Source organism: Pleurodeles waltl, chromosome 5 (genome assembly GCF_031143425.1).
Source record: "Pleurodeles waltl isolate 20211129_DDA chromosome 5, aPleWal1.hap1.20221129, whole genome shotgun sequence".
NCBI lineage: Eukaryota > Metazoa > Chordata > Amphibia > Caudata > Salamandridae > Pleurodeles > Pleurodeles waltl.
In genome coordinates this window covers 501,059,579-501,086,394 of record NC_090444.1, presented here as the reverse complement: position 1 = coordinate 501,086,394, position 26,816 = coordinate 501,059,579, and positions in this window count along the sequence as shown.

Below are 26,816 nucleotides of genomic sequence, written 5' to 3'. Positions count from 1 at the left end.
GGTGTTTTTTGCAAAGTGCCTACCTGTAGATCTTGGCCTCTAGCTCAGCCGGCACCTAAGGAAACTTACCAAACCTGTGCATTTCTGAAAACTAGAGACGTAGGGGAATCCAAGATGGTGTGACTTGTGTGGCTCGGACCAGGTTCTGTTACCCAGAATCCTTTGCAAACCTCAAAATTTGGCTAAAAAAACACATGTTCCTCACAATTCTGTGGCAGAAAGTTCTGGAATCTGAGAGGAGCCTCAAATTTCCTTCCACCCAGCGTTCCCCCAAGTCTCCCGATAAAAATTATACCTCACTTGTTTGGGTAGGCCTAGCGCCCGCGACAGGAAACGCCCCAAAGCGCAACGTGGACACATCCAAATTTTTGAAAGAAAACAGAGGTGTTTTTTTGCAAAGTGCCTACCTGTAGATTTTGTCCTCTAGCTCAGCCGGCACCTAGAGAAACCTACCAAACCTGTGCATTTTTGAAAACTAGAGACCTAGGGGAATCCAAGATGGGGTGACTTGTGTGGCTCGGACCAGGTTCTGTTACCCAGAATCCTTTGCAAACCTCAAAATTTGGCAAAAAAAACACATGTTCCTCACATTTCTGTGGCAGAAAGTTCTGGAATCTGAGAGGAGCCACAAATTTCCTTCCACCCAGCGTTCCCCCAAGTCTCCCGATAAAAATGATACCTCACTTGTGTGGGTAGGCCTAGCGCCCGCGACAGGAAACGCCCCAAAGCACAATGTGGACACATCCAAATTTTTGAATGAAAACAGAGGTGTTTTTTGCAAAGTGCCTACCTGTAGATTTTGGCCTCTAGCTCAGCCGGCACCTAGGGAAACCTACCAAACCTGTGCATTTCTGAAAACTAGAGACCAAGGGAAATCCAAGATGGGGTGACTTGTGTGGCTCTGACCATGTTCTGTTACCCAGAATCCTTTGCAAACCTCAAAATTTGGCTAAAAAAACACATGTTCCTCACATTTCTGTGGCAGAAAGTTCTGGAATCTGAGAGGAACAACAAATTTCCTTCCACCCAGCGTTCCCACAAGTCTCCCGATAAAAATGATACCTCACTTGTGTGGGTAGGCCTAGTGCCCGCGACAGGAAACGCCCCAAAGCGCAACGTTGACACATCCAAATTTTTGAATGAAAACAGAGGTGTTTTTTGCAAAGTGCCTACCTGTAGATTTTGGCCTCTAGCTCAGCCGGCACCTAGGGAAACCTACCAAACCTGTGCATTTCTGAAAACTAGAGACCAAGGGAAATCCAAGATGGGGTGACTTGTGTGGCTCTGACCATGTTCTGTTACCCAGAATCCTTTGCAAACCTCAAAATTTGGCTAAAAAAACACATGTTCCTCACATTTCTGTGGCAGAAAGTTCTGGAATCTGAGAGGAGCCACAAATTTCCTTCCACCCAGCGTTCCCACAAGTCTCCCGATAAAAATGATACCTCACTTGTGTGGGTAGGCCTAGTGCCCGCGACAGGAAACGCCCCAAAGCGCAACGTGGACACATCCAAATTTTTGAAAGAAAACAGAGGTGTTTTTTGCGAAGTGCCTACCTGTAGATTTTGGCCTCTAGCTCAGCCGGCACCTAGGGAAACCTACCAAACCTGTGCATGTCTGAAAACTAGAGACCTAGGGGAATCCAAGAAGGGGTGACTTGTGTGGCTCGGACCAGGTTCTGTTACTCAGAATCTTTTGCAAACCTCAAAATTAGGCTTAAAAAAACACATGTTCCTCACATTTCTGTGGCAGAAAGTTCTGGAATCTGAGAGGAGCCACGAATGTCCTTCCACCCAGCGTTCCCCCAAGTCTCCAGATAAAAATGATACCTCACTTGTGTGGGTAGGCCTAGCGCCCGCGACAGGAAACGCCACAAAGCGCAACGTGGACACATCCAAATTTTTGAAAGAAAACAGAGGTGTTTTTTGCAAAGTGCCTACCTGTAGATTTTGGCCTCTAGCTCAGCCGGCACCTAGGGAAACCTACCAAACCTGTGCATTTCTGAAAACTAGAGACCTAGGGGAATCCAAGATGGGGTGACTTGTGTGGCACGGACCAGGTTCTGTTACCCAGAATCCTTTGCAAACCTCAAAATTTGGCTAAAAAAACACATGTTCCTCATATTTCTGTGGCAGAAAGTTCTGGAATCTGAGAGGAGCCACAAATTTCCTTCCACCCAGCGTTCCCCCAAGTCTCCCGATAAAAATGATACCTCACTTGTGTGGGTAGGCCTAGCGCCCGCGACAGGAAACGCCCCAAAGCGCAACGTGGACACAGCCACATTTTTTAAAGAAAACAGAGGTGTTTTTTGCAAAGTGCCTACCTGTAGATTTTGGCCTCTAGCTCAGCCGGCACCTAAGGAAACCTACCAAACCTGTGCATTTCTGAAAACTAGAGACGTAGGGGAATCCAAGATGGTGTGACTTGTGTGGCTCGGACCAGGTTCTGTTACCCAGAATCCTTTGCAAACCTCAAAATTTAGCTTAAAAAAACACATGTTCCTCACATTTCTGTGGCAGAAAGTTCTGGAATCTGAGAGGAGCCTCAAATTTCCTTCCACCCAGCGTTCCCCCAAGTCTCCCGATAAAAATTATACCTCACTTGTGTGGGTAGGCCTAGCGCCCGTGACAGGAAACGCCCCAAAGCGCAACGTGGACACATCCAAATTTTTGAAAGAAAACAGAGGTGTTTTTTTGCAAAGTGCCTACCTGTAGATTTTGTCCTCTAGCTCAGCCGGCACCTAGGGAAACCTACCAAACCTTTGCATTTCTGAAAACTAGAGACCTAGGGGAATCCAAGATGGGGTGACTTGTGTGGCTCGGACCAGGTTCTGTTACCCAGAATCCTTTGCAAACCTCAAAATTTGGCTAAAAAAAACACATGTTCCTCACAATTCTGTGGCAGAAAGTTCTGGAATCTGAGAGGAGCCACAAATTTCCTTCCACCCAGCGTTCCCCCAAGTCTCCCGATAAAAATGATACCTCACTTGTGTGGGTAGGCCTAGCGCCCGCGACAGGAAACGCCCCAAAGCACAATGTGGACACATCCAAATTTTTGAAAGAAAACAGAGGTGTTTTTTGCGAAGTGCCTACCTGTAGATTTTGGCCTCTAGCTCAGCCGGCACCTAGGGAAACCTACCAAACCTGTGCATGTCTGAAAACTAGAGACCTAGGGGAATCCAAGAAGGGGTGACTTGTGTGGCTCGGACCAGGTTCTGTTACTCAGAATCCTTTGCAAACCTCAAAATTAGGCTTAAAAAAACACATGTTCCTCACATTTCTGTGGCAGAAAGTTCTGGAATCTGAGAGGAGCCACAAATTTCCTTCCACCCAGCGTTCCCCCAAGTCTCCAGATAAAAATTATACCTCACTTGTGTGGGTAGGCCTAGCGCCCGCGACAGGAAACGCCCGAAAGCGCAACGTGGACACATCCAAATTTTTGAAAGAAAACAGAGGTGTTTTTTTGCAAAGTGCCTACCTGTATATTTAGGCCTCTAGCTCAGCCGGCACCTAGGGAAACCTACCAAACCTGTGAATTTCTGAAAACTAGAGACCTAGGGGAATCCAAGATGGGGTGACTTGTGTGGCTCGGACCAGGTTCTGTTACCCAGAATCCTTTGCAAACCTCAAAATTTGGCTAAAAAAACACATGTTCCTCACATTTCTGAGGCAGAAAGTTCTGGAATCTGAGAGGATCCACAAATTTCCTTCCACCCAGCGTTCCCCCAAGTCTCCCGATAAAAATGATACCTCACTTGTGTGGGTAGGCCTAGCGCCCGCGACAGGAAACGCCCTAAAGCACAATGTGGACACATCCAAATTTTTGAAAGAAAACAGAGGTGTTTTTTGCAAAGTGCCTACCTGTAGATTTTGGCCTCTAGCTCAGCCGGCACCTAGGGAAACCTACCAAACCTGTGCATTTCTGAAAACTAGAGACCAAGGGAAATCCAAGATGGGGTGACTTGTGTGGCTCTGACCATGTTCTGTTACCCAGAATCCTTTGCAAACCTCAAAATTTGGCTAAAAAAACACATGTTCCTCACATTTCTGTGGCAGAAAGTTCTGGAATCTGAGAGGAGCCACAAATTTCCTTCCACCCAGCGTTCCCACAAGTCTCCCGATAAAAATGATACCTCACTTGTGTGGGTAGGCCTAGTGCCCGCGACAGGAAACGCCCCAAAGCGCAACGTGGACACATCCAAATTTTTGAAAGAAAACAGAGGTGTTTTTTGCAAAGTGCCTACCTGTAGATTTTGGCCTCTAGCTCAGCCGGCACCTAGGGAAACCTACCAAACCTGTGCATGTCTGAAAACTAGAGACCTAGGGGAATCCAAGAAGGGGTGACTTGTGTGGCTCGGACCAGGTTATGTTACTCAGAATCCTTTGCAAAACTCAAAATTAGGCTTAAAAAAACACATGTTCCTCACATTTCTGTGGCAGAAAGTTCTGGAATCTGAGAGGAGCCACAAATTTCCTTCCACCCAGCGTTCCCCCAAGTCTCCAGAAAAAAATTATACCTCACTTGTGTGGGTAGGCCTAGCGCCCGCGACAGGAAACGCCCCAAAGCGCAACGTGGACACATCCAAATTTTTGAAAGAAAACAGAGGTGTTTTTTTGCAAAGTGCCTACCTGTATATTTTGGCCTCTAGCTCAGCCGGCACCTAGGGAAACCTACCAAACCTGTGCATTTCTGAAAACTAGAGACCTAGGGGAATCCAAGATGGGGTGACTTGTGTGGCTCGGACCAGGTTCTGTTACCCAGAATCCTTTGCAAACCTCAAAATTTGGCTAAAAAAACACATGTTCCTCACATTTCTGAGGCAGAAAGTTCTGGAATCTGAGAGGAGCCACAAATTTCCTTCCACCCAGCGTTCCCCCAAGTCTCCCGATAAAAATGATACCTCACTTGTGTGGGTAGGCCTAGCGCCCGCGACAGGAAACGCCCCAAAGCACAATGTGGACACATCCACATTTTTGAAAGAAAACAGAGGTGTTTTTTGCAAAGTGCCTACCTGTAGATTTTGGCCTCTAGCTCAGCCGGCACCTAGGGAAACCTACCAAACCTGTGCATTTCTGAAAACTAGAGACCTAGGGGAATCCAAGAAGGGGTGACTTGTGTGGCTCGGACCAGGTTATGTTACTCAGAATCCTTTGCAAAACTCAAAATTAGGCTTAAAAAAACACATGTTCCTCACATTTCTGTGGCAGAAAGTTCTGGAATCTGAGAGGAGCCACAAATTTCCTTCCACCCAGCGTTCCCCCAAGTCTCCCGATAAAAATGATACCTCACTTGTGTGGGTAGGCCTAGCGCCCGCGACAGGAAACGCCCTAAAGCACAATGTGGACACATCCAAATTTTTGAAAGAAAACAGAGGTGTTTTTTGCAAAGTGCCTACCTGTAGATTTTGGCCTCTAGCTCAGCCGGCACCTAGGGAAACCTACCAAACCTGTGCATTTCTGAAAACTAGAGACCAAGGGAAATCCAAGATGGGGTGACTTGTGTGGCTCTGACCATGTTCTGTTACCCAGAATCATTTGCAAACCTCAAAATTTGGCTAAAAAAACACATGTTCCTCACATTTCTGTGGCAGAAAGTTCTGGAATCTGACAGGAGCCACAAATTTCCTTCCACCCAGCGTTCCCACAAGTCTCCCGATAAAAATGATACCTCACTTGTGTGGGTAGGCCTAGTGCCCGCGACAGGAAACGCCCCAAAGCGCAACGTGGACACATCCAAATTTTTGAAAGAAAACAGAGGTGTTTTTTGCAAAGTGCCTACCTGTAGATTTTGGCCTCTAGCTCAGCCGGCACCTAGGGAAACCTACCAAACCTGTGCATGTCTGAAAACTAGAGACCTAGGGGAATCCAAGAAGGGGTGACTTGTGTGGCTCGGACCAGGTTATGTTACTCAGAATCCTTTGCAAAACTCAAAATTAGGCTTAAAAAAACACATGTTCCTCACATTTCTGTGGCAGAAAGTTCTGGAATCTGAGAGGAGCCACAAATTTCCTTCCACCCAGCGTTCCCCCAAGTCTCCAGATAAAAATTATACCTCACTTGTGTGGGTAGGCCTAGCGCCCGCGACAGGAAACGCCCCAAAGCGCAACGTGGACACATCCAAATTTTTGAAAGAAAACAGAGGTGTTTTTTTGCAAAGTGCCTACCTGTATATTTTGGCCTCTAGCTCAGCCGGCACCTAGGGAAACCTACCAAACCTGTGCATTTCTGAAAACTAGAGACCTAGGGGAATCCAAGATGGGGTGACTTGTGTGGCTCGGACCAGGTTCTGTTACCCAGAATCCTTTGCAAACCTCAAAATTTGGCTAAAAAAACACATGTTCCTCACATTTCTGAGGCAGAAAGTTCTGGAATCTGAGAGGAGCCACAAATTTCCTTCCACCCAGCGTTCCCCCAAGTCTCCCGATAAAAATGATACCTCACTTGTGTGGGTAGGCCTAGCGCCCGCGACAGGAAACGCCCCAAAGCACAATGTGGACACATCCACATTTTTGAAAGAAAACAGAGGTGTTTTTTGCAAAGTGCCTACCTGTAGATTTTGGCCTCTAGCTCAGCCGGCACCTAGGGAAACCTACCAAACCTGTGCATTTCTGAAAACTAGAGACCTAGGGGAATCCAAGAAGGGGTGACTTGTGTGGCTCGGACCAGGTTATGTTACTCAGAATCCTTTGCAAAACTCAAAATTAGGCTTAAAAAAACACATGTTCCTCACATTTCTGTGGCAGAAAGTTTTGGAATCTGAGAGGAGCCACAAATTTCCTTCCACCCAGCGTTCCCCCAAGTCTCCCGATAAAAATGATACCTCACTTGTGTGGGTAGGCCTAGCGCCCGCGACAGGAAACGCCCTAAAGCACAATGTGGACACATCCAAATTTTTGAAAGAAAACAGAGGTGTTTTTTGCAAAGTGCCTACCTGTAGATTTTGGCCTCTAGCTCAGCCGGCACCTAGGGAAACCTACCAAACCTGTGCATTTCTGAAAACTAGAGACCAAGGGAAATCCAAGATGGGGTGACTTGTGTGGCTCTGACCATGTTCTGTTACCCAGAATCCTTTGCAAACCTCAAAATTTGGCTAAAAAAACACATGTTCCTCACATTTCTGTGGCAGAAAGTTCTGGAATCTGACAGGAGCCACAAATTTCCTTCCACCCAGCGTTCCCACAAGTCTCCCGATAAAAATGATACCTCACTTGTGTGGGTAGGCCTAGTGCCCGCGACAGGAAACGCCCCAAAGCGCAACGTGGACACATCCAAATTTTTGAAAGAAAACAGAGGTGTTTTTTGCAAAGTGCCTACCTGTAGATTTTGGCCTCTAGCTCAGCCGGCACCTAGGGAAACCTACCAAACCTGTGCATGTCTGAAAACTAGAGACCTAGGGGAATCCAAGAAGGGGTGACTTGTGTGGCTCGGACCAGGTTATGTTACTCAGAATCCTTTGCAAAACTCAAAATTAGGCTTAAAAAAACACATGTTCCTCACATTTCTGTGGCAGAAAGTTCTGGAATCTGAGAGGAGCCACAAATTTCCTTCCACCCAGCGTTCCCCCAAGTCTCCAGATAAAAATTATACCTCACTTGTGTGGGTAGGCCTAGCGCCCGCGACAGGAAACGCCCCAAAGCGCAACGTGGACACATCCAAATTTTTGAAAGAAAACAGAGGTGTTTTTTTGCAAAGTGCCTACCTGTATATTTTGGCCTCTAGCTCAGCCGGCACCTAGGGAAACCTACCAAACCTGTGCATTTCTGAAAACTAGAGACCTAGGGGAATCCAAGATGGGGTGACTTGTGTGGCTCGGACCAGGTTCTGTTACCCAGAATCCTTTGCAAACCTCAAAATTTGGCTAAAAAAACACATGTTCCTCACATTTCTGAGGCAGAAAGTTCTGGAATCTGAGAGGAGCCACAAATTTCCTTCCACCCAGCGTTCCCCCAAGTCTCCCGATAAAAATGATACCTCACTTGTGTGGGTAGGCCTAGCGCCCGCGACAGGAAACGCCCCAAAGCACAATGTGGACACATCCACATTTTTGAAAGAAAACAGAGGTGTTTTTTGCAAAGTGCCTACCTGTAGATTTTGGCCTCTAGCTCAGCCGGCACCTAGGGAAACCTACCAAACCTGTGCATTTCTGAAAACTAGAGACCAAGGGAAATCCAAGATGGGGTGACTTGTGTGGCTCTGACCATGTTCTGTTACCCAGAATCCTTTGCAAACCTCAAAATTTGGCTAAAAAAACACATGTTCCTCACATTTCTGTGGCAGAAAGTTCTGGAATCTGAGAGGAGCCACAAATTTCCTTCCACCCAGCGTTCCCACAAGTCTCCCGATAAAAATGATACCTCACTTGTGTGGGTAGGCCTAGCGCCCGCGACAGGAAACGCCCCAAAGCACAATGTGGACACATCCAAATTTTTGAAAGAAAACAGAGGTGTTTTTTGCAAAGTGCCTACCTGTAGATTTTGGCCTCTAGCTCAGCCGGCACCTAGGGAAACCTACCAAACCTGTACATTTCTGAAAACTAGAGACCAAGGGGAATCCAAGATGGGGTGACTTATGTGTCTCTGACCAGGTTCTGTTACCCAGAATCCTTTGCAAACCTCAAAATTAGGCAAAAAAAAACACATGTTCCTCACATTTCTGTGGCAGAAAGTTCTGAAATCTGAGAGGAGCCACGAATTTCCTTCCACCCAGCGTTCCCCCAAGTCTCCAGATAAAAATGATACCTCACTTGTGTGGGTAGGCCTAGCGCCCGCGACAGGAAACGCCCCAAAGCGCAACGTGGACACATCCAAATTTTTGAAAGAAAACAGAGGTGTTTTTTTGCAAAGTGCCTACCTGTATATTTTGGCCTCTAGCTCAGCCGGCACCTAGGGAAACCTACCAAACCTGTGCATTTCTGAAAACTAGAGACCTAGGGGAATCCAAGATGGGGTGACTTGTGTGGCTCGGACCAGGTTCTGTTACCCAGAATCCTTTGCAAACCTCAAAATTTGGCTAAAAAAACACATGTTCCTCACATTTCTGAGGCAGAAAGTTCTGGAATCTGAGAGGAGCCACAAATTTCCTTCCACCCAGCGTTCCCCCAAGTCTCCCGATAAAAATGATACCTCACTTGTGTGGGTAGGCCTAGCGCCCGCGACAGGAAACGCCCCAAAGCACAATGTGGACACATCCACATTTTTGAAAGAAAACAGAGGTGTTTTTTGCAAAGTGCCTACCTGTAGATTTTGGCCTCTAGCTCAGCCGGCACCTAGGGAAACCTACCAAACCTGTGCATTTCTGAAAACTAGAGACCAAGGGAAATCCAAGATGGGGTGACTTGTGTGGCTCTGACCATGTTCTGTTACCCAGAATCCTTTGCAAACCTCAAAATTTGGCTAAAAAAACACATGTTCCTCACATTTCTGTGGCAGAAAGTTCTGGAATCTGAGAGGAGCCACAAATTTCCTTCCACCCAGCGTTCCCACAAGTCTCCCGATAAAAATGATACCTCACTTGTGTGGGTAGGCCTAGCGCCCGCGACAGGAAACGCCCCAAAGCACAATGTGGACACATCCAAATTTTTGAAAGAAAACAGAGGTGTTTTTTGCAAAGTGCCTACCTGTAGATTTTGGCCTCTAGCTCAGCCGGCACCTAGGGAAACCTACCAAACCTGTACATTTCTGAAAACTAGAGACCAAGGGGAATCCAAGATGGGGTGACTTATGTGTCTCTGACCAGGTTCTGTTACCCAGAATCCTTTGCAAACCTCAAAATTTGGCAAAAAAAAACACATGTTCCTCACATTTCTGTGGCAGAAAGTTCTGAAATCTGAGAGGAGCCACGAATTTCCTTCCACCCAGCGTTCCCCCAAGTCTCCAGATAAAAATGATACCTCACTTGTGTGGGTAGGCCTAGCGCCCGCGACAGGAAACGCCACAAAGCGCAACGTGGACACATCCAAATTTTTTAAAGAAAACAGAGGTGTTTTTTGCAAAGTGCCTACCTGTAGATTTTGGCCTCTAGCTCAGCCGGCACCTAGGAAAACCTACCAAACCTGTGCATTTCTGAAAACTAGAGACCTAGGGGAATCCAAGATGGGGTGACTTGTGTGGCTCGGACCAGGTTCTGTTACCCAGAATCCTTTGCAAACCTCAAAATGTGGCTAAAAAAACACATGTTCCTCATATTTCTGTGGCAGAAAGTTCTGGAATCTGAGAGGAGCCACAAATTTCCTTCCACCCAGCGTTCCCCCAAGTCTCCCGAAAAAATGATACCTCACTTGTGTGGGTAGGCCTAGCGCCCGCGACAGGAAACGCCCCAAAGCACAACGTGGACACATTCAAATTTTTGAAAGAAAACAGAGGTGTTTTTTGCAAAGTGCCTACCTGTAGATTTTGGCCTTTAGCTCAGCCGGCACCTAGGGAGAGCTACCAAACCTGTGCATTTCTGAAAACTAGAGACCTAGGGGAATCCAAGATGGGGTGAGTTGTGTGGCTCAGACCAGGTTCTGTTACCCAGAATCCTTTGCAAACCTCAAAATGTGGCGAAAAAACACATGTTCCTCACATTTCTGTGGCAGAAAGTTCTGGAATCTGAGAGGAGCCACAAATTTCCTTCCACCCAGCGTTCCCCCAAGTCTCCCGATAAAAATGATACCTCACTTGTGTGGGTAGGCCTAGCGCCCGTGACAGGAAACGCCCCAAAGCGCAACGTGGACACATCCAAATTTTTTAAAGAAAACAGAGGTGTTTTTTGCAAAGTGCCTACCTGTAGATTTTGGCCTCTAGCTCAGCCGGCACCTAGGGAAACCTACCAAACCTGTGCATTTCTGAAAACTAGAGACCTATGGGAATCCAAGATGGGGTGACTTGTGTGGCTCGGACCAGGTTCTGTTACCCAGAATCCTTTGCAAACCTCAAAATTTGGCTAAAAAAACACATGTTCCTCACAATTCTGTGGCAGAAAGTTCTGGAATCTGAGAGGAGCCACAAATTTCCTTCCACCCAGCGTTCCCCCAAGTCTCCCGATACAAAATGATACCTCACTTGTGTGGGTAGGCCTAGCGCCCGCAACAGGAAACGCCCCAAAGCGCAACGTGGACACCTCCAAATTTTTGAAAGAAAACAGAGGAGTTTTTTGCAAAGTGCCTACCTGTAGATTTTGGCCTCTAGCTCAGCCGGCACCTAAGGAAACCTACCAGACCTGTGCATTTCTGAAAACTAGATACGAAGGGGAATCCAAGATGGGGTGATTTGTGTGGCTCTGACCAGGTTCTGTTACCCAGAATCCTTTGCAAACCTCAACATTTGGCTAAAAAAACACATGTTCCTCACATTTCTGTGGCAGAAAGTTTTGGAATCTGAGAGGAGCCTCAAATTTCCTTCCACCCAGCGTTCCCCCAAGTCTCCCGATAAAAATTATACCTCACTTGTGTGGGTAGGCCTAGCGCCCGCGACAGGAAACTCCCCAAAGCACAATGTGGACACATCCAAATTTTTGAATGAAAACAGAGGTGTTTTTTGCAAAGTGCCTACCTGTAGATTTTGGCCTCTAGCTCAGCCGGCACCTAGGGAAACCTACCAAACCTGTGCATTTCTGAAAACTAGAGACCAAGGGAAATCCAAGATGGGGTGACTTGTGTGGCTCTGACCATGTTCTGTTACCCAGAATCCTTTGCAAACCTCAAAATTTGGCTAAAAAGCACATGTTCCTCACATTTCTGTGGCAGAAAGTTCTGGAATCTGAGAGGAACAACAAATTTCCTTCCACCCAGCGTTCCCACAAGTCTCCCGAAAAAATGATACCTCACTTGTGTGGGTAGGCCTAGCGCCCGCGACAGGAAACGCCCCAAAGCACAACGTGGACACATTCAAATTTTTGAAAGAAAACAGAGGTGTTTTTTGCAAAGGGCCTACCTGTAGATTTTGGCCTCTAGCTCAGCCGGCACCTAGGGAAACCTACCAAACCTGTGCATTTCTGAAAACTAGAGACCAAGGGAAATCCAAGATGGGGTGACTTGTGTGGCTCTGACCATGTTCTGTTACCCAGAATCCTTTGCAAACCTCAAAATTTGGCTAAAAAAACACATGTTCCTCACATTTCTGTGGCAGAAAGTTCTGGAATCTGAGAGGAACAACAAATTTCCTTCCACCCAGCGTTCCCACAAGTCTCCCGATAAAAATGATACCTCACTTGTGTGGGTAGGCCTAGTGCCCGCGACAGGAAACGCCCCAAAGCGCAACGTGGACACATCCAAATTTTTGAAAGAAAACAGAGGTGTTTTTTGCGAAGTGCCTACCTGTAGATTTTGGCCTCTAGCTCAGCCGGCACCTAGGGAAACCTACCAAACCTGTGCATGTCTGAAAACTAGAGACCTAGGGGAATCCAAGAAGGGGTGACTTGTGTGGCTCGGACCAGGTTCTGTTACTCAGAATCCTTTGCAAACCTCAAAATTAGGCTTAAAAAAACACATGTTCCTCACATTTCTGTGGCAGAAAGTTCTGGAATCTGAGAGGAGCCACGAATTTCCTTCCACCCAGCGTTCCCCCAAGTCTCCAGATAAAAATTATACCTCACTTGTGTGGGTAGGCCTAGCGCCCGCTACAGGAAACGCCCCAAAGCGCAACGTGGACACATGCAAATTTTTGAAAGAAAACAGAGGTGTTTTTTTGCAAAGTGCGTACCTGTAGATTTTGGCCTCTAGCTCAGCCGGCACCTAGGGAAACCTACCAAACCTGTGCATTTCTGAAAACTAGAGACCTAGGGGAATCCAAGATGGGGTGACTTGTGTGGCTCGGACCAGGTTCTGTTACCCAGAATCCTTTGCAAACCTCAAAATTTGGCTAAAAAAACACATGTTCCTCATATTTCTGTGGCAGAAAGTTCTGGAATCTGAGAGGAGCCACAAATTTCCTTCCACCCAGCGTTCCCCCAAGTGTCCCGATAAAAATGATACCTCACTTGTGTGGGTAGGCCTAGCGCCCGCGACAGGAAACGCCCCAAAGCACAATGTGGACACATCCACATTTTTGAAAGAAAACAGAGGTGTTTTTTGCAAAGTGCCTACCTGTAGATTTTGGCCTTTAGCTCAGCCGGCACCTAGGGAAACCTACCAAACCAGTGCATTTCTGAAAAGTAGAGACCAAGGGGAATCCAAGATGGGGTGAATTGTGTGGCTCAGACCAGGTTCTGTTACCCAGAATCCTTTGCAAACCTCAACATTTGGCTAAAAAAACACATGTTCCTCACATTTCTGTGGCAGAAAGTTTTGGAATCTGAGAGGAGAAACAAATTTCCTTCCACCCACCGTTCCCACAAGTCTCCCGATAAAAATGATACCTCACTTGTGTGGGTAGGCCTAGCGCCCGCGACAGGAAACGCCCCAAAGCGCAACGTGGACACTTCCAAATTTTTGAAAGAAAACAGAGGTGTTTTTTTGCAAAGTGCCTACCTGTAGATTTTGTCCTCTAGCTCAGCCGGCACCTAGGGAAACCTACCAAACCTTTGCATTTCTGAAAACTAGAGACCTAGGGGAATCCAAGATGGGGTGACTTGTGTGGCTCGGACCAGGTTCTGTTACCCAGAATCCTTTGCAAACCTCAAAATTTGGCTAAAAAAACACATGTTCCTCACATTTCTGTGGCAGAAAGTTCTGGAATCTGAGAGGAGCCACAAATTTCCTTCCACCCAGCGTTCCCCCAAGTCTCCCGATAAAAATGATACCTCACTTGTGTGGGTAGGCCTAGTGCCCGCGACAGGAAACGCCCCAAAGCACAATGTGGACACATCCACATTTTTGAATGAAAACAGAGGTGTTTTTTGCAAAGTGCCTACCTGTAGATTTTGGCCTCTAGCTCAGCCGGCACCTAGGGAAACCTACCAAACCTGTGCATTTCTGAAAACTAGAGACCAAGGGAAATCCAAGATGGGGTGACTTGTGTGGCTCTGACCATGTTCTGTTACCCAGAATCCTTTGCAAACCTCAAAATTTGGCTAAAAAAAACACATGTTCCTCATATTTCTGTGGCAGAAAGTTCTGGAATCTGAGAGGAGCCACAAATTTCCTTCCACCCAGCGTTCCCCCAAGTCTCCCGATAAAAATGATACCTCACTTGTGTGGGTAGGCCTAGTGCCCGCGACAGGAAACGCCCCAAAGCACAATGTGGACACATCCACATTTTTGAAAGAAAACAGAGGTGTTTTTTGCAAAGTGCCTACCTGTAGATTTTGGCCTTTAGCTCAGCCGGCACCTAGGGAAACCTACCAAACCAGTGCATTTCTGAAAAGTAGAGACCAAGGGGAATCCAAGATGGGGTGACTTGTGTGGCTCAGACCAGGTTCTGTTACCCAGAATCCTTTGCAAACCTCAACATTTGGCTAAAAAAAAACATGTTCCTCACATTTCTGTGGCAGAAAGTTTTGGAATCTGAGAGGAGAAACAAATTTCCTTCCACCCACCGTTCCCACAAGTCTCCCGATAAAAATGATACCTCACTTGTGTGGGTAGGCCTAGCGCCCGTGACAGGAAACGCCCCAAAGCGCAACGTGGACACTTCAAAATTTTTGAAAGAAAACAGAGGTGTTTTTTTGCAAAGTGCCTACCTGTAGATCTTGGCCTCTAGCTCAGCCGGCACCTAAGGAAACCTACCAAACCTGTGCATTTCTGAAAACTAGAGACGTAGGGGAATCCAAGATGGTGTGACTTGTGTGGCTCGGACCAGGTTCTGTTACCCAGAATCCTTTGCAAACCTCAAAATTTGGCTTAAAAAAACACATGTTCCTCACATTTCTGTGGCAGAAAGTTCTGGAATCTGAGAGGAGCCTCAAATTTCCTTCCACCCAGCGTTCCCCCAAGTCTCCCGATAAAAATTATACCTCACTTGTGTGGGTAGGCCTAGCGCCCGCGACAGGAAACGCCCCAAAGCGCAACGTGGACACATCCAAATTTTTGAAAGAAAACAGAGGTGTTTTTTTGCAAAGTGCCTACCTGTAGATTTTGTCCTCTAGCTCAGCCGGCACCTAGGGAAACCTACCAAACCTGTGCATTTCTGAAAACTAGAGACCTAGGGGAATCCAAGATGGGGTGACTTGTGTGGCTCGGACCAGGTTCTGTTACCCAGAATCCTTTGCAAACCTAAAAATTTGGCAAAAAAAACACATGTTCCTCAAATTTCTGTGGCAGAAAGTTCTGGAATCTGAGAGGAGCCACAAATTTCCTTCCACCCAGCGTTCCCCCAAGTCTCCCGATAAAAATGATACCTCACTTGTGTGGGTAGGCCTAGCGCCCGCGACAGGAGACGCCCCAAAGCACAATGTGGACACATCCAAATTTTTGAATGAAAACAGAGGTGTTTTTTGCAAAGTGCCTACCTGTAGATTTTGGCCTCTAGCTCAGCCGGCACCTAGGGAAACCTACCAAACCTGTGCATTTCTGAAAACTAGAGACCAAGGGAAATCCAAGATGGGGTGACTTGTGTGGCTCTGACCATGTTCTGTTACCCAGAATCCTTTGCAAACCTCAAAATTTGGCTAAAAAAACACATGTTCCTCATATTTCTGTGGCAGAAAGTTCTGGAATCTGAGAGGAGCCACAAATTTCCTTCCACCCAGCGTTCCCCCAAGTCTCCCGATAAAAATGATACCTCACTTGTGTGGGTAGGCCTAGCGCCCGCGACAGGAAACGCCCCAAAGCACAATGTGGACACATCCAAATTTTTGAATGAAAACAGAGGTGTTTTTTGCAAAGTGCCTACCTGTAGATTTTGGCCTCTAGGTCAGCCGGCACCTAGGGAAACCTACCAAACCTGTGCATTTCTGAAAACTAGAGACCAAGGGAAATCCAAGATGGGGTGACTTGTGTGGCTCTGACCATGTTCTGTTACCCAGAATCCTTTGCAAACCTCAAAATTTGGCTAAAAAAACACATGTTCCTCACATTTCTGTGGCAGAAAGTTCTGGAATCTGAGAGGAACAACAAATTTCCTTCCACCCAGCGTTCCCACAAGTCTCCCGATAAAAATGATACCTCACTTGTGTGGGTAGGCCTAGTGCCCGCGACAGGAAACGCCCCAAAGCGCAACGTTGACACATCCAAATTTTTGAATGAAAACAGAGGTGTTTTTTGCAAAGTGCCTACCTGTAGATTTTGGCCTCTAGCTCAGCCGGCACCTAGGGAAACCTACCAAACCTGTGCATTTCTGAAAACTAGAGACCAAGGGAAATCCAAGATGGGGTGACTTGTGTGGCTCTGACCATGTTCTGTTACCCAGAATCCTTTGCAAACCTCAAAATTTGGCTAAAAAAACACATGTTCCTCACATTTCTGTGGCAGAAAGTTCTGGAATCTGAGAGGAACAACAAATTTCCTTCCACCCAGCGTTCCCACAAGTCTCCCGATAAAAATGATACCTCACTTGTGTGGGTAGGCCTAGTGCCCGCGACAGGAAACGCCCCAAAGCGCAACGTGGACACATCCAAATTTTTGAAAGAAAACAGAGGTGTTTTTTGCGAAGTGCCTACCTGTAGATTTTGGCCTCTAGCTCAGCCGGCACCTAGGGAAACCTACCAAACCTGTGCATGTCTGAAAACTAGAGACCTAGGGGAATCCAAGAAGGGGTGACTTGTGTGGCTCGGACCAGGTTCTGTTACTCAGAATCCTTTGCAAACCTCAAAATTAGGCTTAAAAAAACACATGTTCCTCACATTTCTGTGGCAGAAAGTTCTGGAATCTGAGAGGAGCCACGAATTTCCTTCCACCCAGCGTTCCCCCAAGTCTCCAGATAAAAATTATACCTCACTTGTGTGGGTAGGCCTAGCGCCCGCTACAGGAAACGCCCCAAAGCGCAACGTGGACACATCCAAATTTTTGAAAGAAAACAGAGGTGTTTTTTTGCAAAGTGCGTACCTGTAGATTTTGGCCTCTAGCTCAGCCGGCACCTAGGGAAACCTACCAAACCTGTGCATTTCTGAAAACTAGAGACCTAGGGGAATCCAAGATGGGGTGACTTGTGTGGCTCGGACCAGGTTCTGTTACCCAGAATCCTTTGCAAACCTCAAAATTTGGCTAAAAAAACACATGTTCCTCATATTTCTGTGGCAGAAAGTTCTGGAATCTGAGAGGAGCCACAAATTTCCTTCCACCCAGCGTTCCCCCAAGTCTCCCGATAAAAATGATACCTCACTTGTGTGGGTAGGCCTAGCGCCCGCGACAGGAAACGCCCCAAAGCACAATGTGGACACATCCACATTTTTGAAAGAAAACAGAGGTGTTTTTTGCAAAGTGCCTACCTGTAGATTTTGGCCTTTAGCTCAGCCGGCACCTAGGGAAACCTACCAAACCAGTGCATTTCTGAAAAGTAGAGACCAAGGGGAATCCAAGATGGGGTGACTTGTGTGGCTCAGACCAGGTTCTGTTACCCAGAATCCTTTGCAAACCTCAACATTTGGCTAAAAAAACACATGTTCCTCACATTTCTGTGGCAGAAAGTTTTGGAATCTGAGAGGAGAAACAAATTTCCTTCCACCCACCGTTCCCACAAGTCTCCCGATAAAAATGATACCTCACTTGTGTGGGTAGGCCTAGCGCCCGCGACAGGAAACGCCCCAAAGCGCAACGTGGACACTTCCAAATTTTTGAAAGAAAACAGAGGTGTTTTTTTGCAAAGTGCCTACCTGTAGATTTTGTCCTCTAGCTCAGCCGGCACCTAGGGAAACCTACCAAACCTTTGCATTTCTGAAAACTAGAGACCTAGGGGAATCCAAGATGGGGTGACTTGTGTGGCTCGGACCAGGTTCTGTTACCCAGAATCCTTTGCAAACCTCAAAATTTGGCTAAAAAAACACATGTTCCTCATATTTCTGTGGCAGAAAGTTCTGGAATCTGAGAGGAGCCACAAATTTCCTTCCACCCAGCGTTCCCCCAAGTCTCCCGATAAAAATGATACCTCACTTGTGTGGGTAGGCCTAGCGCCCGCGACAGGAAACGCCCCAAAGCACAATGTGGACACATCCACATTTTTGAAAGAAAACAGAGGTGTTTTTTGCAAAGTGCCTACCTGTAGATTTTGGCCTTTAGCTCAGCCGGCACCTAGGGAAACCTACCAAACCAGTGCATTTCTGAAAAGTAGAGACCAAGGGGAATCCAAGATGGGGTGACTTGTGTGGCTCAGACCAGGTTCTGTTACCCAGAATCCTTTGCAAACCTCAACATTTGGCTAAAAAAACACATGTTCCTCACATTTCTGTGGCAGAAAGTTTTGGAATCTGAGAGGAGAAACAAATTTCCTTCCACCCACCGTTCCCACAAGTCTCCCGATAAAAATGATACCTCACTTGTGTGGGTAGGCCTAGCGCCCGCGACAGGAAATGCCCCAAAGCGCAACGTGGACACTTACAAATTTTTGAAAGAAAACAGAGGTGTTTTTTTGCAAAGTGCCTACCTGTAGATTTTGTCCTCTAGCTCAGCCGGCACCTAGGGAAACCTACCAAACCTTTGCATTTCTGAAAACTAGAGACCTAGGGGAATCCAAGATGGGGTGACTTGTGTGGTTCGGACCAGGTTCTGTTACCCAGAATCCTTTGCAAACCTCAAAATTTGGCTAAAAAAACACATGTTCCTCACATTTCTGTGGCAGAAAGTTCTGGAATCTGAGAGGAGCCACAAATTTCCTTCCACCCAGCGTTCCCCCAAGTCTCCCGATAAAAATGATACCTCACTTGTGTGGGTAGGCCTAGCGCCCGTGACAGGAAACGCCCCAAAGCACAATGTGGACACATCCAAATTTTTGAATGAAAACAGAGGTGTTTTTTGCAAAGTGCCTACCTGTAGATTTTGGCCTCTAGCTCAGCCGGCACCTAGGGAAACCTACCAAACCTGTGCATTTCTGAAAACTAGAGACCAAGGGAAATCCAAGATGGGGTGACTTGTGTGGCTCTGACTATGTTCTGTTACCCAGAATCCTTTGCAAACCTCAAAATTTGGCTAAAAAAAACACATGTTCCTCATATTTCTGTGGCAGAAAGTTCTGGAATCTGAGAGGAGCCACAAATTTCCTTCCACCCAGCGTTCCCCCAAGTCTCCCGATAAAAATGATACCTCACTTGTGTGGGTAGGCCTAGTGCCCGCGACAGGAAACGCCCCAAAGCACAATGTGGACACATCCACATTTTTGAAAGAAAACAGAGGTGTTTTTTGCAAAGTGCCTACCTGTAGATTTTGGCCTTTAGCTCAGCCGGCACCTAGGGAAACCTACCAAACCAGTGCATTTCTGAAAAGTAGAGACCAAGGGGAATCCAAGATGGGGTGACTTGTGTGGCTCAGACCAGGTTCTGTTACCCAGAATCCTTTGCAAACCTCAACATTTGGCTAAAAAAAAACATGTTCCTCACATTTCTGTGGCAGAAAGTTTTGGAATCTGAGAGGAGAAACAAATTTCCTTCCACCCACCGTTCTCACAAGTCTCCCGATAAAAATGATACCTCACTTGTGTGGGTAGGCCTAGCGCCCGTGACAGGAAACGCCCCAAAGCGCAACGTGGACACTTCAAAATTTTTGAAAGAAAACAGAGGTGTTTTTTTGCAAAGTGCCTACCTGTAGATCTTGGCCTCTAGCTCAGCCGGCACCTAAGGAAACCTACCAAACCTGTGCATTTCTGAAAACTAGAGACCTAGGGGAATCCAAGATGGGGTGACTTGTGTGGCTCGGACCAGGTTCTGTTACCCAGAATCCTTTGCAAACCTAAAAATTTGGCAAAAAAAACACATGTTCCTCAAATTTCTGTGGCAGAAAGTTCTGGAATCTGAGAGGAGCCACAAATTTCCTTCCACCCAGCGTTCCCCCAAGTCTCCCGATAAAAATGATACCTCACTTGTGTGGGTAGGCCTAGCGCCCGCGACAGGAAACGCCCCAAAGCACAATGTGGACACATCCAAATTTTTGAATGAAAACAGAGGTGTTTTTTGCAAAGTGCCTACCTGTAGATTTTGGCCTCTAGCTCAGCCGGCACCTAGGGAAACCTACCAAACCTGTGCATTTCTGAAAACTAGAGACCAAGGGAAATCCAAGATGGGGTGACTTGTGTGGCTCTGACCATGTTCTGTTACCCAGAATCCTTTGCAAACCTCAAAATTTGGCTAAAAAACACATGTTCCTCATATTTCTGTGGCAGAAAGTTCTGGAATCTGAGAGGAGCCACAAATTTCCTTCCACCCAGCGTTCCCCCAAGTCTCCCGATAAAAATGATACCTCACTTGTGTGGGTAGGCCTAGTGCCCGCGACAGGAAACGCCCCAAAGCACAATGTGGACACATCCACATTTTTGAAAGAAAACAGAGGTGTTTTTTGCAAAGTGCCTACCTGTAGATTTTGGCCTTTAGCTCAGCCGGCACCTAGGGAAACCTACCAAACCAGTGCATTTCTGAAAAGTAGAGACCAAGGGGAATCCAAGATGGGGTGACTTGTGTGGCTCAGACCAGGTTCTGTTACCCAGAATCCTTTGCAAACCTCAACATTTGGCTAAAAAAAAACATGTTCCTCACATTTCTGTGGCAGAAAGTTTTGGAATCTGAGAGGAGAAACAAATTTCCTTCCACCCACCGTTCCCACAAGTCTCCCGATAAAAATGATACCTCACTTGTGTGGGTAGGCCTAGCGCCCGCGACAGGAAACGCCCCAAAGCGCAACGTGGACACTTCCAAATTTTTGAAAGAAAACAGAGGTGTTTTTTTGCAAAGTGCCTACCTGTAGATCTTGGCCTCTAGCTCAGCCGGCACCTAAGGAAACCTACCAAACCTGTGCATTTCTGAAAACTAGAGACGTAGGGGAATCCAAGATGGTGTGACTTGTGTGGCTCGGACCAGGTTCTGTTACCCAGAATCCTTTGCAAACCTCAAAATTTGGCTTAAAAAAACACATGTTCCTCACATTTCTGTGGCAGAAAGTTCTGGAATCTGAGAGGAGCCTCAAATTTCCTTCCACCCAGCGTTCCCCCAAGTCTCCCAATAAAAATTATACCTCACTTGTGTGGGTAGGCCTAGCGCCCGCGACAGGAAACGCCCCAAAGCGCAACGTGGACACATCCAAATTTTTGAAAGAAAACAGAGGTGTTTTTTTGCAAAGAGCCTACCTGTAGATTTTGTCCTCTAGCTCAGCCGGCACCTAGGGAAACCTACCAAACCTGTGCATTTCTGAAAACTAGAGACCAAGGGGAATCCAAGATGGGGTGACTTGTGTGGCTCGGACCAGGTTCTGTTACCCAGAATCCTTTGCAAACCTAAAAATTTGGCAAAAAAAACACATGTTCCTCAAATTTCTGTGGCAGAAAGTTCTGGAATCTGAGAGGAGCCACAAATTTCCTTCCACCCAGCGTTCCCCCAAGTCTCCCGATAAAAATGATACCTCACTTGTGTGGGTAGGCCTAGCGCCCGCGACAGGAAACGCCCCAAAGCACAATGTGGACACATCCAAATTTTTGAATGAAAACAGAGGTGTTTTTTGCAAAGTGCCTACCTGTAGATTTTGGCCTCTAGCTCAGCCGGCACCTAGGGAAACCTACCAAACCTGTGCATTTCTGAAAACTAGAGACCAAGGGAAATCCAAGATGGGGTGACTTGTGTGGCTCTGACCATGTTCTGTTACCCAGAATCCTTTGCAAACCTCAAAATTTGGCTAAAAAAACACATGTTCCTCACATTTCTGTGGCAGAAAGTTCTGGAATCTGAGAGGAACAACAAATTTCCTTCCACCCAGCGTTCCCACAAGTCTCCCGATAAAAATGATACCTCACTTGTGTGGGTAGGCCTAGTGCCCGCGACAGGAAACGCCCCAAAGCGCAACGTGGACACATCCAAATTTTTGAAAGAAAACAGAGGTGTTTTTTGCGAAGTGCCTACCTGTAGATTTTGGCCTCTAGCTCAGCCGGCACCTAGGGAAACCTACCAAACCTGTGCATGTCTGAAAACTAGAGACCTAGGGGAATCCAAGAAGGGGTGACTTGTGTGGCTCGGACCAGGTTCTGTTACTCAGAATCCTTTGCAAACTTCAAAATTAGGCTTAAAAAAAAAAAAGTTCCTCACATTTCTGTGGCAGAAAGTTCTGGAATCTGAGAGGAGCCACGAATTTCCTTCCACCCAGCGTTCCCCCAAGTCTCCAGATAAAAATTATACCTCACTTGTGTGGGTAGGCCTAGCGCCCGCGACAGGAAACGCCCCAAAGCGCAACGTGGACACATCCAAATTTTTGAAAGAAAACAGAGGTGTTTTTTTGCAAAGTGCCTACCTGTAGATTTTGGCCTCTAGCTCAGCCGGCACCTAGGGAAACCTACCAAACCTGTGCATTTCTGAAAACTAGAGACCTAGGGGAATCCAAGATGGGGTGACTTGTGTGGCTCGGACCAGGTTCTGTTACCCAGAATCCTTTGCAAACCTCAAAATTTGGCTAAAAAAACACATGTTCCTCATATTTCTGTGGCAGAAAGTTCTGGAATCTGAGAGGAGCCACAAATTTCCTTCCACCCAGCGTTCCCCCAAGTCTCCCGATAAAAATGATACCTCACTTGTGTGGGTAGGCCTAGCGCCCGCGACAGGAAACGCCCCAAAGCACAATGTGGACACATCCACATTTTTGAAAGAAAACAGAGGTGTTTTTTGCAAAGTGCCTACCTGTAGATTTTGGCCTTTAGCTCAGCCGGCACCTAGGGAAACCTACCAAACCAGTGCATTTCTGAAAAGTAGAGACCAAGGGGAATCCAAGATGGGGTGACTTGTGTGGCTCAGACCAGGTTCTGTTACCCAGAATCCTTTGCAAACCTCAACATTTGGCTAAAAAAACACATGTTCCTCACATTTCTGTGGCAGAAAGTTTTGGAATCTGAGAGGAGAAACAAATTTCCTTCCACCCACCGTTCCCACAAGTCTCCCGATAAAAATGATACCTCACTTGTGTGGGTAGGCCTAGCGCCCGCAACAGAAAACGCCCCAAAGCGCAACGTGGACACTTCCAAATTTTTGAAAGAAAACAGAGGTGTTTTTTTGCAAAGTGCCTACCTGTAGATTTTGTCCTCTAGCTCAGCCGGCACCTAGGGAAACCTACCAAACCTGTGCATTTCTGAAAACTAGAGACCTAGGGGAATCCAAGATGGGGTGACTTGTGTGGCTCGGACCAGGTTCTGTTACCCAGAATCCTTTGCAAACCTCAAAATTTGGCTAAAAAAACACATGTTCCTCACATTTCTGTGGCAGAAAGTTCTGGAATCTGAGAGGAGCCACAAATTTCCTTCCACCCAGCGTTCCCCCAAGTCTCCCGATAAAAATGATACCTCACTTGTGTGGGTAGGCCTAGCGCCCGCGACAGGAAATGCCCCAAAGCACAATGTGGACACATCCAAATTTTTGAAAGAAAACAGAGGTGTTTTTTGCAAAGTGCCTACCTGTAGATTTTGGCCTCTAGCTCAGCCGGCACCTAGGGAAACCTACCAAACCTGTACATTTCTGAAAACTAGAGACCGAGGGGAATCCAAGATGGGGTGTCTTATGTTGCTCTGACCAGGTTCTGTTACCCAGAATCCTTTGCAAACCTCAAAATTTGGCAAAAAAAAACACATGTTCCTCACATTTCTGTGGCAGAAAGTTCTGGAATCTGAGAGGAACCACAAATTTCCTTCCACCCAGCGTTCCCACAAGTCTCCCGATAAAAATGATACCTCACTTGTGTGGGTAGGCCTAGTTCCCGCGACAGGAAACGCCCCAAAGCGCAACGTGGACACATCCAAATTTTTGAAAGAAAACAGAGGTGTTTTTTGCGAAGTGCCTACCTGTAGATTTTGGCCTCTAGCTCAGCCGGCACCTAGGGAAACCTACCAAACCTGTGCATGTCTGAAAACTAGAGACCTAGGGGAATCCAAGAAGGGGTGACTTGTGTGGCTCGGACCAGGTTCTGTTACTCAGAATCCTTTGCAATCCTCAAAATTAGGCTTAAAAAAACACATGTTCCTCACATTTCTGTGGCAGAAAGTTCTGAAATCTGAGAGGAGCCACGAAATTCCTTCCACCCAGCGTTCCCCCAAGTCTCCAGATAAAAATGATACCTCACTTGTGTGGGTAGGCCTAGCGCCCGCGACAGGAAACGCCACAAAGCGCAACGTGGACACATCCAAATTTTTGAAAGAAAACAGAGGTGTTTTTTGCAAAGTGCCTACCTGTAGATTTTGGCCTCTAGCTCAGCCGGCACCTAGGGAAACCTACCAAACCTGTGCATTTCTGAAAACTAGAGACCTATGGGAATCCAAGATGGGGTGACTTGTGTGGCTCGGACCAGGTTCTGTTACCCAGAATCCTTTGCAAACCTCAAAATTTGGCTAAAAAAACACATGTTCCTCATATTTCTGTGGCAGAAAGTTCTGGAATCTGAGAGGAGCCACAAATTTCCTTCCACCCAGCGTTCCCCCAAGTCTCCCGAAAAAATGATACCTCACTTGTGTGGGTAGGCCTAGCGCCCGCGACAGGAAACGCCCCAAAGCACAACGTGGACACATTCAAATTTTTTAAAGAAAACAGAGGTGTTTTTTGCAAAGTGCCTACCTGTAGATTTTGGCCTTTAGGTCAGCCGGCACCTAGGGAAACCTACCAAACCTGTGCATTTCTGAAAACTAGAGACCTATGGGAATCCAAGATGGGGTGACTTGTGTGGCTCGGACCAGGTTCTGTTACCCAGAATCCTTTGCAAACCTCAAAATTTGGCTAAAAAAACACATGTTCCTCACATTTCTGTGGCAGAAAGTTCTGGAATCTGAGAGGAGCCACAAATTTCCTTCCACCCAGCGTTCCCCCAAGTCTCCCGATAAAAATGATACCTCACTTGTGTGGGTAGGCCTAGCGCCCGTGACAGGAAACGCCCCAAAGCGCAACGTGGACACATCCAAATTTTTGAAAGAAAACAGAGGTGTTTTTTGCAAAGTGCCTAACTGTAGATTTTGGCCTCTAGCTCAGCCGGCACCTAGGGAAACCTACCAAACCTGTGCATTTCTGAAAACTAGAGACCTAGGGGAATCCAAGATGGGGTGATTTGTGTGGCTCGGACCAGGTTCTGTTACCCAGAATACTTTGCAAACCTTAAAATTTGGCTAAAAAAACACATGCTCCTCACATTTCTGTGGCAGAAAGTTTTGGAATCTGAGAGGAGCCACAAATTTCCTTCCACCCAGCGTTCCCACAAGTCTCCCGATAAAAATGATACCTCACTTGTGTGGGTAGGCCTAGCGCCCGCGACAGGAAACGCCCCAAAGCGCAACGTGGACACATCCAATTTTTTAAAAGAAAACAGAGGTGTTTTTTGCAAAGTGCCAACCTGTAGATTTTTGCCTCTAGCTCAGCCGGCACCTAGGGAAACCTACTAAACCTGTGCATTTCTGAAAACTAGAGACGTAGGGGAATCCAAGATGGTGTGATTTGTGTGGCTCGGACCAGGTTCTGTTACCCAGAATCCTTTGCAAACCTCAAAATTTGGCTTAAAAAAACACATTTTCCTCACATTTCTGTGGCAGAAAGTTCTGGAATCTGAGAGGAGCCACGAATTTCCTTCCACCCAGCGTTCCCCCAACTCTCCAGATAAAAATGATACCTCACTTGTGTGGGTAGGCCTAGAGCCCGCGACAGGAAACGCCCCAAAGCGCAACGTGGACACATCCAAATTTTTGAAAGAAAACAGAGGTGTTTTTTGCAAAGTGCCTACCTGTAGATTTTGGCCTCTAGCTCAGCCGGCACCTAGGGAAACCTACCAAACCTGTGCATTTCTGAAAACTAGAGACCAAGGGGAATCCAAGATGGGGTGACTTGTGTGGCTCTGACCAGGTTCTGTTACCCAGAATCCTTTGCAAACCTCAAAATTTGGCTAAAAAAACACATGTTGCTCACATTTCTGTGGCAGAAAGTTCTGGAATCTGAGAGGAGCCACAAATTTCCTTCCACCCAGCGTTCCCACAAGTCTCCCGATAAAAATGATACCTCACTTGTGTGGGTAGGCCTAGTGCCCGCGACAGGAAACGCCTCAAAGCGCAACGTGGACACATCCAAATTTTTGAAAGAAAACAGAGGTTTTTTTTGCGAAGTGCCTACCTGTAGATTTTGGCCTCTAGCTCAGCCGGTACCTATGGAAACCTACCAAACCTGTGCATGTCTGAAAACTAGAGACCTAGGGGAATCCAAGAAGGGGTGACTTGTGTGGCTCGGACCAGGTTCTGTTACTCAGAATCCTTTGCAAACCTCAAAATTAGGCTTAAAAAAACACATGTTCCTCACATTTCTGTGGCAGAAAGTTCTGGAATCTGAGAGGAGCCACGAATGTCCTTCCACCCAGCGTTCCCCCAAGTCTCCAGATAAAAATGATACCTCACTTGTGTGGGTAGGCCTAGCGCCCGCGACAGGAAACGCCACAAAGCGCAATGTGGACACATCCAAATTTTTGAAAGAAAACAGAGTTGTTTTTTGCAAAGTGCCTACCTGTAGATTTTGGCCTCTAGCTCAGCCGGCACCTAGGGAAACCTACCAAACCTGTGCATTTCTGAAAACTAGAGACCTAGGGGAATCCAAGATGGGGTGACTTGTGTGGCTCGGACCAGGTTCTGTTACCCAGAATCCTTTGCAAACCTCAAAATTTGGCTAAAAAACACATGTTCCTCATATTTCTGTGGCAGAAAGTTCTGGAATCTGAGAGGAGCCACAAATTTACTTCCACCCAGCGTTCCCCCAAGTCTCCCGATAAAAATGATACCTCACTTGTGTGGGCAGGCCTAGCGCCCGCGACAGGAAACGCCCCAAAGCACAACGTGG